The 12,444-nt window shown below is 37.3% G+C and overlaps 1 pseudogene; it reads left to right on the top strand.

Moving 5' to 3' along the window:
• Positions 1 to 208: 208 nt before the first annotated feature.
• Positions 209 to 329, top strand: LOC123937656 (annotated as a pseudogene).
• Positions 330 to 12,444: the final 12,115 nt, after the last annotated feature.

The raw sequence follows: 12,444 nt of genomic DNA on the forward strand, positions 1-12,444 counted from the left end.
CTCATGCTCTCTCCCTCTTTCTCTGTCTCTCTCTCAAAATAAATAAATAAAATCTTTTTAAAAATAATTAACCATGTTGATGACACCCTTTGTACATGTGTGACTTTAATTTCACTTTATGTTTTCCTGATTGATGGAAGGAACAAATTTGAAGTATTTTCTCTTAAATTTACCTGTAATCTAGGAGTACTTTTGAAATTCCAGGCAAAGCTTTGCGCAGTGGCAGTATCGTAGCCAATGAGGTTTATCCGAGGCGCGATTATTGCTAATTGAAATTCCAGGCAATACAACTTGGTTATATAAATAATATTTGTAGAAAATATTATTTTCATTAAGGAAGTTTTTGAAAGATGTCTTTTCTAGTTCATGTTCTTTAATGACTTACACAACAGTAGAGCTTTTTTTGTGGACTTTATTATTGAAGCAGAATCTAAGAAAATACCACCAGCTTACACTTTTGGAGAAACATTGATACTATACTGTATAGCATATCCTATTTTATTGTGAAATTTATTTTACCATTTTTCAAATCCTCAGCAGTGTTCACTAGGCATCTTCTGACACTGTTGTAAAAGGAATGACTGTTGGTTTGCTACTATATTGGGTGTACTAATTCAGTAATTTTAGTCTGGCATGGTGAATGACTACATGCTGCCTTTGCAATTACATAAGAAATTTTAAAGGAAACTCAGAATTTTCATTAGTTTTTAGAAAAATTTTATAAAACATTGGGATGAGTTTTACTTCAAACAGAATTTGTCATGTTAGGTACTTAGTGTTAAAATGGCTTACTAACCACTAGCCAACATCTCTAGGGAAAATACAGACTTCATGTGATATTCATGAATAACAAAGGTGGATATAAATCTATATTAAATAGTATCCTTGAGTGTCAAAAAAAAAATTTTGTGTGTGCTAACTGCTCTTTAGATCATTATTTTATCTTACACTATGGCTGATCAAAGTCTTATATTATGGTGGTGCCTGGGTGGCTCAGTTGGTTGGGCATCTGCCTTCAGCTCAGGTCAGGATCCTGGGGTCCTGGGATCAAGCCCCATGTCAGGCTTCTTGCTCATCAGGCAGAGAGCCTGCTTCTCCCTCTCCCCTACTTATGCTCTCCTTCTTGCTCACTCTCTCTCAAACAAATAAATAAAATTAAATTTAAAAATCTTACATTATGGGCGCCTGGGTGGCTCAGTGGGTTAGGCCTCTGCCTTCGGCTCAGGTCATGATGTCAGGGTCCTGGGATCGAGTCCCGCATCTGGCTCTCTGCTTGGCGGGGAGCCTGCTTCCTCCTCGCTCTCTCTCTGACTGTTTCTCTGCCTACTTGTGATCTCTGTCTGTCAAATAAATAAATAAAATCTAAAAAAAAAAATCTTACATTATGAGTTAGGGAAGTGATAGTTCTGCCATTTTGTAATTTACTTGCTTACACATTGTTCATCATTATTCCAATGTTTGTCTTTGTTACAGGAATCTCTGTATGTCATTTCTTCATTTTGTGGGGATTAAAAATGGGTTATCTAATCCATAAATTCTCTCAATTGGGCACATGTAAACTACTCTGTGATACACTGAGAGTAAGCACACAAGAGAGGGAATCCTGTGATGTCATCTGTGTGTGGAGCTCCTACACTTCCATCCTGACACCTCCTGTATCCAGAGTGTCAGAGAGCATGACCGCTGGACATACCAACTGTTCGGCATGTGAGGGTCAGTCTGCATATTAATATCAGCAAAATTTAACTTCTATATTTTTAAAAATTTGTTTATTTATTTGAGAGAGAAAGAGCACTTTTGTGTGAGCTGGGGAAGGTGGGGAAGGGAGAAGGAAAGAATCCCAAGCAAACTTTGTGCAGAGCTGGTTTGGGGGGGTGGGCTCGATCTCAAAACATGGAGATCATGACCTACACCAAAACCAAGAGTCAGGCGCTCAACCAACTGGGCCACCAAGGTGGTCCACTATCTTATTTTTATATTTAAAATATAGAAGTGATTATTGCTTCTTACGTCTAGTGGATTTTTTGCACCCCTTAACTATATTGTTTCAAGACCAGTAGGGAGCCCATGTGCCTTTAGAGTAAAAAGAAAAATACAAAGAAAAAAAAAAAAAACTTAGGAAAGTTACTTAAACTCTCTGAGCTTCGTTTCATTCATGTGTAAGATGGCACTTATAATAGTAATAACATACTGCCAAATTTACCATGAATATCAAATTGAACATTATATGCAAAGTACAGAATAAAACACTATATAATTATTGATTAATACTAATAAACGTTTTGGTGGGAGTTACAAGCCTGAAGGGTATTGAGATGTTAGATGAATAAAAGAATTGTGTGAGACTATCTGCATAATGTTATTTGTTTAAAAGTTTAACTGTTTTTAAGACTTTTTAGAAATTTAACATTAAGATGTCCTATTATCACAATAAAACTGGAGAGGGAAGGTAGGGAGATGCTCTGATATTATAATATTATGGAGTGCCCAAAACTGACATATAAATTCCTCAAAGGAAGTTACTATTATAGTCATATAAAATATGTATAGGAGTAATATGAAATAACAAAGAAAAATATCCTCCCTGTCAACAATTTTAAATATCTCCTACTTAGAAAACTATGAGGGTGGATGGAATGCCTTTAATCATCCTTATTTCCATTAATACAGCTTAAATCAATTTAAGACATTTATTTAGAGAGGTTACAACCAAATTAATTTGTCTGGTAAAGTACAAAATAATTACAAACAATAATTTGATTATCATTTTTCTGTGTACATAGTCCACAAATAACTATATTTAATATAGATAACCACAAAGTTTATTTTTTTTTAAAGATTTTATTTATTTATTTGACAGAGATCACAAGTAGGCAGAGAGGCAGGCAGAGAGAGAGGGGGAAGCAGGCTCCCCGCTGAGCAGAGAGCCCAATGTGGGGCTCGATCCCAGGACCCTGAGATCATGACCTGAGCCAAAGGCAGAGGCTTAACCCACTGAGCCACCCAGGCACCCCCAAAGTTTATTTTTTATTACTACTGTTCTATTAGTATCTCTCTTAGAGATTTTTTCCATTCTCTAAAAAATCAGCTATCACCTTTACATAGATTACTACCACATGTTTATTTTTGATACAGTTTTCTCCTCAGAATTTTAGTCCCGCATATTAAACTATGTGTAAGATATTTATATTCACATTTTTCTCGGTCTCCTTAAAATTGAAATTTCTAACATTTATTTCCAGTGCCTTCCCCTTCCCAACATGGCACCAGGCTCCTATCTTATTGGCATTTGGAACTAGAGGTGTTTTGTTATCCTGACTCTGAAGTTGAAAGTCATATTTCACATGGTTCTCTTTTGTTCTCCAAACCAGAACATAACAAAAATCCTGATGATTTTTTTCCTTCAAAACATTTATTCTATCATCCCTACCTTGCTACTCTGATGCTAACATTCTAGTTCAGGCCTTACTTTTCTTTATAGTTAAGCCTTTTTGCTCACCTTCCAACCTCCAATCCTTCCCTAATTTAGTCCTTATAGCATTCAGCAGATAGATTAATCTTCCTGAAGCATTGTTCCTCCCTGACATTTTTCTGTTACACTTAGTTCAAACTTCGTACTATCTATAGAATAAAGACACAAACTCCTAAATGTAGCATTCATTCTAGTATTCTAGTATACTAGTATTCTAGTATTCAAATCTGAACACTTTCAACCTTTCCTAGCATACATATTATACCTTTCCACCAAGGTAGGGAAATGTCTTTATTGTAAATATCCTTTGCTTTTTTTCCCCCTCCTCTCTCTGTTTTATCACATCATAAACCAATACAAATGCCTTTTCTTCTCTTCTATTCCCAACTCTTCCATCCATAGTCATTCATTTATTAACCATATATATATTCTGAGCATCACAAGTGGTCCAGACTATATAAATAAAGGTGAACAAGCCATGGCCCCCTGACATTTTAATTACAACTAATGTAATAATCCTATGATAGAGACATAAATAAAAGGAACAATGCTCACATAAAATCAGCTACTCAGTCTATTTCATTATATTTCTGAAATTTGAGAGGAAGGCCTCAATTTTCTGAGTTGGGAGTCTTCTTGGCCCACCATGAAGCTATGGTAAGCTGGGGCATAAAATTCAGAAAAGGGGTGAGTGAAGCCAGTCTACCATCACTAAGAAAAAGCCAATGAGTTAAAATGGATACAAAAGCCAGATCTGCATATATCAAACATGGTAGAGCCCATGGACCATCTGTTAATAGAATAGAAGTGGGATACAAGGTAGTCTGACTCTAATATGACTGCTGATCTTAATGCTGCCAATGATCCCTTATGCCCTGACGGAGACCCACACCAACCAGCATTGAATGCATCTGCAACCACTGTTAGGAGTTGGGGTCAGGTTAAAAGAACACATTATTGATCCAAGGGACAATTTTCATTCTTCCTTTTGACCACGATGGTAAGTTTAAAAACAAGAAAAAAAATGGTTGTTGATATAATAATGATTATTATAAGTGTTTATAATTTAGTTGATGGTGGTGATTTATCACTTGTTTCATTTGCATCTTGGTGGAAACAATCTAATAAGATAAAGTGTTTATTTTCTGGATTTGTCATGCAAGAGTTTATCTATTCCCTACTCATGCTTGCGGGAAGACACAATTCTCATTATTTTTTAAATAGAGTCAGTAACCCTTTTGTATTATGCAGAACCAACTAATCAATCAACAACGATTTAGAGAGGAAGGGCAATATGTTGGGAATAATAACAAAGGAGGAGATTGAGAAAAGATGAGAGGTGAAGCAGATGCAGTGTAGGAGCAGATGTTTTTGTAGGGCCCTCTTAAAAGGGCTTAAAGGAAGCTGAGGCAAAGTGGAGTGGACCCTGAGAAGGTAAGCTCTGCTCAGATTCGAGAACCACACACTGAGATCTATGTGAGACGTTAATGTCATCAGAGCAGAGACCTCATCGGTATCAAGAATATTGCACCATATTGCTCCCACTGATGGGAGCCAGGAAAGGTGAGGAGAATGGCCAACAAATTCTGACAACAGGTAAGAAGTCCTCTTCAGTTAGCATCCCTGAGTAGAGAGACTAAGCTGCTAAGTGTTCCCATCTAAATTATGAAGTAATTCTACATCTGGAGCTGTTGTCAAAGCTCCCACTAAGCATATAATATATACAAAGAACTATAAATAATTAGTCTGTGAGCCCCAAGGAATCCATAGTCCAATTAGAAGAACTTCATGTTGACATGAGAAAACTGCAACAACAAAAGTCTTTCAATGCAGCACAGTTATCCCTCCCTAATTTCAAGTTCATTTTGTGAAAGTTTCAATATGCGTGATTATACTTCTATATAACTTTTAGCAGCAAGTTTATCTCCATTTTATATTGAGTGTGCCTTGATGTGGATAACAGAAAAGAATCCAGAGACTAGGTCTAGAAAATAAAGGTAGTGTAGACGGTAAAAGGGTTGATCTGTTGTACAGCGATGTTTGAGAGATTTTGAGAGAGAGAAAATCCAGAGAAAGTAGACTAGGACTTAAACTGCACATGGCGGATAACTTTTAGGGAAAGTATACACTGAGCTTACAGTCAACTAAGAGTGTTGACAGTTATTAACCCACAGCTCAGCAAACTCTTTTCCTCCTTTAACTTCCCATCATGGTGGAAGCAGAGGAACAAAAGCATCAGATTCTTAGTTTTAAACATCAAAGGTCCAAGTCTAGGTTTAAGAAAGAAGTATTTTGACAGGACATGTAAATAAGTACAACGAGTCTCCTGACCACCACTGCTTAACTCTAAGTTTGTAAAGAGCTTCCTGTCAGGGTGGCCTCTCCTTGTGTTTTCTCCCTATCCTCCATAGAGATAGAAAAAAAACAAAGCATGGTACAGTCTCCAAGGAAAAGCCAAGTGCCCCGCCCCCACCTTTCCATGTCTGCCCCCCATTCTGATCCTTTAGCTCCTAAAGGAGAGAGGGGATGGTGATGATGTTCCCAGAAGTATTGGGGACCTGGAATCAGGAGAGACCTGAACTTAGCTTCATGTCTCGTTGTAGCTGCAAGCTGTTAAGTCCAGAAGTGTTCCTCAACCTTACACAGTGTGGAATAGCTGAATAAAACCTCTGCCCAACATTTAGGAGTCCAGGTGTGAGAAAGACCCACCGAAAGCTGCTTTGTATCCTCGGAAGAAAGGACAGAGGAACCAAATGTTTTTCTTCTTGCTTGTTTGAAACCTGTCAAGACTGGAGAAGTCTCACAGGTAAGAGAGGGAATTGGGCAGTAGACAGTAATGAAATTAAATGACTAGAAACCAGATAAGGTCAACCAGGACTCAGCTGATGACACTGAGGAGAGGTGGCTAGAAATGAGAATTGAAGACATCTCACCCCATCATACTATGACTACACTTAAGCCCTTTGAAGGTAAATGCTGTCCCAGGGAGACGAAGAGAAAGAGAGAAAACAGTCAAGGGAATTATGTTTATGAAAATATTGTTTTTCTGCCCTGAAATATGTAGGGTTTATTTAAAAGATATTTATTTATTTGAGAGAGAGAGAATGAGCTAGAGATCATGAAAGGAAGAAGGAGGCTACCCCTGAGCAGGGAGCCCAACACAGGAGCCCAACATGGAGCCCAAGCAGGGGGAGCCTGCTTCTCCCTCTTCCTCTGCTGCTCCCCCTGCTTGTGCTCGCATGCTCTCTCTCGCTCGCTCGCTCTCTCTCTCTCTCTCAAATAAATGGATAAATATTTTTTTTAAAATACTTAAAAAAAAACCCTGTCTGGGTCTTATAATTTCTGGGGAATAGCTATTTTTTACTGTTACTATTATACATTGACGTTTCCAAATTCATTTTTACATCAGTTTGGGACTATTATATTTTCTTAGAAATATCCATTTCAGGGTTGCCTGGGTGGCTCAGTTGGTTAGGCAACTGCCTTTGGCTCAGGTATGATCCGAGGTCCTGGGGTCCCACATCGGGCTCCCAGCTCAGCGGGGAGTCTGTTTCTCCCTCTGACCTCTCCCCTCTCACGCTCTCTCTCACTGTCTCTCTCAAATAAATAAATAAAATCTTAAAAAAAAAGAAAAAAAGAAAAGAAATTTCCATTTCATTAGAATTTATGAATTTAATACCATCAAGGTTCCTCTGGTACCATCACGTAATATTTGTCATATTCTCTGTCTCAGTGGTAGAAACCCTAATTCCCAATAGCATACAGTTGGTTTTTTGCTCTTCTTTTTTCTCCACTAACTTTGATGGAAGTTTTAAATTTTTATTGATTTTTAAAAAAGATTTATTTATTTATTTGAAAAGAAGAGAGAGTGAAAATGGGAGGAGGAGCAGAGGGAGAGAGAATCTCAAGCAGACTCCCCAGTGAGCACAGAGGCAGGTGAAATCACCGGTGGCTTGCTTAACTGACAGAGCCACCCAGCACCCCAGCACCTTCTTGTCTGGAAGAAGGGGAGGTTTATGCACTTAAACAGGTTCTTCCATGACCCTCTCCCAGATTTGCATTACTCATCTTATTAATTACGTAGTGTCAACATTAACAACATTTACATCTTATTCTGCAGTCAAAATTCTTGACACTTTTCAGTGGTGGCTTTATACCTAAAGGGATTCAGTGTGCCTTATAGTTCCTTTAACCTCAGTTTATTTTTTCTCAAGTTCTATAATTCTCTGTACCTCTTAGTTGGCTAAATTTCATTGACCCACTTTTTTTCAAAAAGGTCTATGGGCAATATATCCCCTGAGTTTCTGTACCCTTAAGAATATGTTTCTTTCTCTTTATAGTGGAAGGATAACTGGGATAGGGATAAAATTTGCAGTCATACTTTCTCTCCTTCAGAAATGTATAGACTAGTCATTATTTTTCCTCTGTTTTCTGACATTCAAGTATTGCTATGGGGAAATCCAAGGATAGCCTGATTTTTTTTTTCAACTTTGAATGCTTCTTGCTTTCCTGCATATAATTTCCATAAAATTCTGTCTTTATTCTTAAAATTTAACAATTTGGATATTTTGCATACTGGGATACTTTTTGGTGCATTCATTTGGCATCAGTTTTTCTCTTCGATAAAGTTTACTCTTTCGATCTGCAAATTCTGGTCTTTATTTCCTGTAAGTATCATGTAATTACTTTTTTTGTTATTTATTTAAGTGCACTTCTTCTATTTTCTTCCTCAATTTCTATGTCTTCCTCAAATCTGTTTTCTTCCTTATGCCTATGTTAACTTTTTTCATATCAAATCTATTGTTATATTCCTATACTTTTTTCATTTTGCATCATGTGATTTCACTAGATTGTATAGTCACTCTAATTTTTTTCTTTTCTTAAAGATCTGAAAATTAGCCTTTATTTTTAAGATGAACAAACATATCCAGAGGGAATAAACAATTTAAAGGATAAGCACCAAAATGTTAACTGCATGTTTCTGGGTTTTTCTTTACTGTATTTTTCTAATGTGGCTTTTATCTCTTTTGGTTATTTTTTTTTATATAAAGTTTTTTTTTTTAATTTATTTGACAGACAGAGATCACAAGTAGGCAGAAAGTCAGGTGGGGCAGAGGGAGCAGGCTCCCTGCTGAGCACCCTGGGATCATGACCTGAGCCAAAGGCATAGGCTTTAACCCACTGAGCCACCCAAGTGCCCCACTTTTGGTTATTTTCTGAGGTCTTCCATCTCAATATTCCTCTCCTCTAATGCCTTAAATTGTTATTTTAAACCCTTGACAATCAATCAATCAGTAAACAAACAAACTCTTGGCTCTCTTCTTTGAGTTCTTCCAGCAGAGAACACTGTTATCTATTGCTGCATAACAATATTACCATAAACTTGGGGACTTAAAACAACATATACTCGAAATCTCTGTGAGTTAGGTGTCTGAGCACAGCTTAGTTGAAATCCCACAAAGCTGTGATCAAGGTGTCAGGCTGCTGTTTCATCTGAGACGTGGCTGGGGAAGGATCTACTTCCCAATTCAACATGGGTGTTTGCAGAATTCAGTTCCTCGAAGGCTGCCAGACTGAGGGCCTCATTTGCTTGCTGACTATTGCAACCCTCCCCTCCTTGCTTTGTGGTCCTCTCCAAATGGCATAAAGCTCACAAGATGGTAGCTTGCTTCTTTGACGTTAGCAAGAAAAGTTCTCCTAACAAGATGGGTCAAAGTCTTATGTTATGTGATCATATATACAGTTGACCCTTGAACAACTTGGCTTTGAATCACACAGACCCATTTACGTGTGAATTTTTTTCAATAAATACAGTACCGTAATGAGTTTCCTTTTTCTTATGATTTTCTTTTCATTTTTTTAAAAAAATATTTTATTTATTTATTTGACAGAGAGAGATCACAAGTAGGCAGAGAGGCAGGCAGAGAGAGAGGGAGGAAGCAGGCTCCCGGCTGAGCAGAGAGTCCGATGTGGGGCTGAGTCCCAGGACCCTGGGATCATGACCGAAGCCAAAGGCAGGGGCTTTAACCCACTGAGCCACCCAGGTGCCCCTCTTATGATTTTCTTAATAACATTTTCTTTTCTCTAGTTTACTCTATTCTACTAATACACTATATAATACATATAACATACAAAATATATAGCAGTTGGCTCTTCATGTTTCAGTAAGGCTTCATTTCAGCCATAGGTTATTAGCAGTTAAGGAGTCAAAAGTTTATGTGGATTTTCGACTGCACAGGGGTTGGTGTCTCTAACCTCCATGTCATGCATATGGCCATATACATCCTATCCCATTTACTAAATTCTATTGATTTTAAGCAAATTATGGGTCCTACCTATACTATAGGAGAAAAAATAATCTGAGGCATAAGCACCAATAAGTAGGAATCATGGGAACTACCCTAGAATGTGTCTACCACATTCATGCTGTATTTAATGTCTTGGAGAATGTATTAGTTTACTAGGACTGCCATAACAAAGTAACATAAACTGGGTGGCTTGAAAGAAAAATTTATTGATTCATAATTCCAGAGGCTGGAAGTCTGAAAGGAAGATGTCAGCAGGGCTATGATCTCTCTGAAGATATGGAGAAGAGTCCTTCTTTGTTTCTTCCTAGCTTCTAGTAGTTTCCTGATGTCCATGACATTCTTTGGCTTGTAGATACATCACTCCAATTTCTGCCTTCATTCTTACATTCCCTTCTTTTCTATGTGTCTCTGCATGTCCTCTCCTTATAAGGATATCGGTCATTGAGTTAGGGCCTACCCTAATCCACCTCGTCTTAACTAATTACATTTGCAAAGACTTATTTCTTGATTCAGTTACATTCTGAGGTTCTGAGTAGGCATGAATTTTGGGGGGAACTTATTCAACCCACTTCCAAGACTATGCAGAAATATATCTTAGTTCTTGGTCTATTTATTAGGTAATTTATTTTGCATTGCATACTCTCCTTTTCTCGCTCATTTATTCTCTTTTTCTCCTCTTTTTGTTTTTTTTTATCGTTTGATTCCATTCTTCTTCTTTTTTTATATAGCAGCAAAAATTGCAGATTTGCTTACCTTTCTCCTTTGCTTGTCTCTATCACAGAAGCTATAATAGTTATTTGTTTTCCCTGCCTTCCTTACAGCTAGTCGTTGCCATGACACAAAGTACTTGTAAATGAGTTACTGGCAAAATTTCATTTAGGGCTGAGGAGTGATATGAGATTGCTGGCTCCTCACTTCTTTTCCTCACTCTGCTTTAGCTCCAGCAATCTCCTTGGCTCAGAGAATAGGCGGAAGGCTGTAAAGATGGCAAGCCAGCCTGTCGTCTTCTTTATTCCTCCACCCCTTCAACTTCAACGTAGACAATCCACTTTTGCTGAGGCTCCTCCAGGCCCAGACCTTAGTATTCAAATCACAGTCTTTCAGGATTGTGCCTCTTCCTTTGAGAGAAGTCCATATCCTGCTCAAGGTTAAAGAGGGCATGATTTGGTTCTCAGCACTCAGTCTCTTTCCTCATTTCACTTCATTGCCTGGTAGACCTGTTTCCTATTTTGTAATTAAGGGTTGTATCATTTCCTTGTTTCACTGAAGTGGGCATTCCCTCCCCCACATTGTTTTTCAAATTTTTTTTATTAGTAGTGGGTTTCAGGAAGGGGAATGAAATAAAAATATCTTTATTTTTGTCATCATTAAAAGCCTCTACTAAATGCTTTAAGAGTTTTGAGATAATTATTTAACCTCTCCTTCTATAATATTCATAGCTGAGAGTAAAATGATGTATTTTTAATTCTCTCTATTTGATACAATATATTTTGTAAGCTTTTTTTTCCTTTTCCAACCATGGAATTTAGATCCAAGGTGGTACTGTATTAATATTTTATATATCTTTCCTTTTAGGAATTATTTATATTTGCATTCAGTTTATAAGCTGATTTGTATCCATTTCTTCAGATATCACTCTTTTACCAAGTTTCAGTGCTCGTAGTCATTTCAAATTCCCATTTTTCCATTAGCTCTTAATTTTGCTTTGTATTTCACTCTTTGGAGAAATATTTAAGGTGTTTATTTGAAAAAGTTACATAAAGATTGTCTGATAGGACTTGCATATCTGAGAACATCTTTCCTTTGCCTTTACACATTACTAATCACATGTATGGATACAAAATTCTCTGGTTAAAACTTCTCCAGTTCCAGCTCTGTCAGTTTAGGCTAGGATGTGTTATTTTAACAAATGACCCCAAAATCAGTGACTAGAATTTTAAAGTTTTTTTTAGAATTTTAAAGTCACACTATTACTTCTTGGCAGATTGGCTTCATCTTCCTGCTATGCCTAAGCTGATAGAGTATCTAGAATATTGCTGGTTGTCTTAGTACAGGGCAAAAAGAGCATGACAAACTATTTTCTGGCTCTTTAAGTATCTTCTGGGAAATGACAAGTCATTACACCTGCATTTTATTGGCTAGAGCAAGTCACATGGTCAGACCTATTGTCAATAGGGCAGGGGAGTATAATTGTCTCCCAGGGCTGAACAGTCAATATTTGTAAACGGTAGTTGTAAATAATAATGCAATCTACTACACCCTCCATATGTCACAATATTGCCCCATTATGCTAGCATTTTTATTCATAAAGAAGGTTAAATGAAGCCTGCTATAACTGAGTCATGAGAAATAGGAGCAGGAATCAGTTTAGGGAAAAGATAATGATTTTAGTTTTAGAGAGTTGAATATAAAATATCTAGCAGTAATTGGATTTGAGTCTGAATGTATGGGGGGAAAATCTAGGTTGGGGTTATCAAGTTATGCAATCACTGCATAGAACTGAATTTCTTTTTGGAGGGTTCCTTTTAAAATTTAAATTCAATTAATCAACATATAGTGTATTATTAGTTTCAGAGGTAGTGTTCGGTGTTTTGTCAGTTGCATAGAAAACCCAGCGCTCATTCCATCAAGTGCCATCCTTGATGCCCATCACCCAGCTACCCC

This window comes from Meles meles, chromosome 2 (genome assembly GCF_922984935.1).
Source record: "Meles meles chromosome 2, mMelMel3.1 paternal haplotype, whole genome shotgun sequence".
Lineage (NCBI taxonomy): Eukaryota > Metazoa > Chordata > Mammalia > Carnivora > Mustelidae > Meles > Meles meles.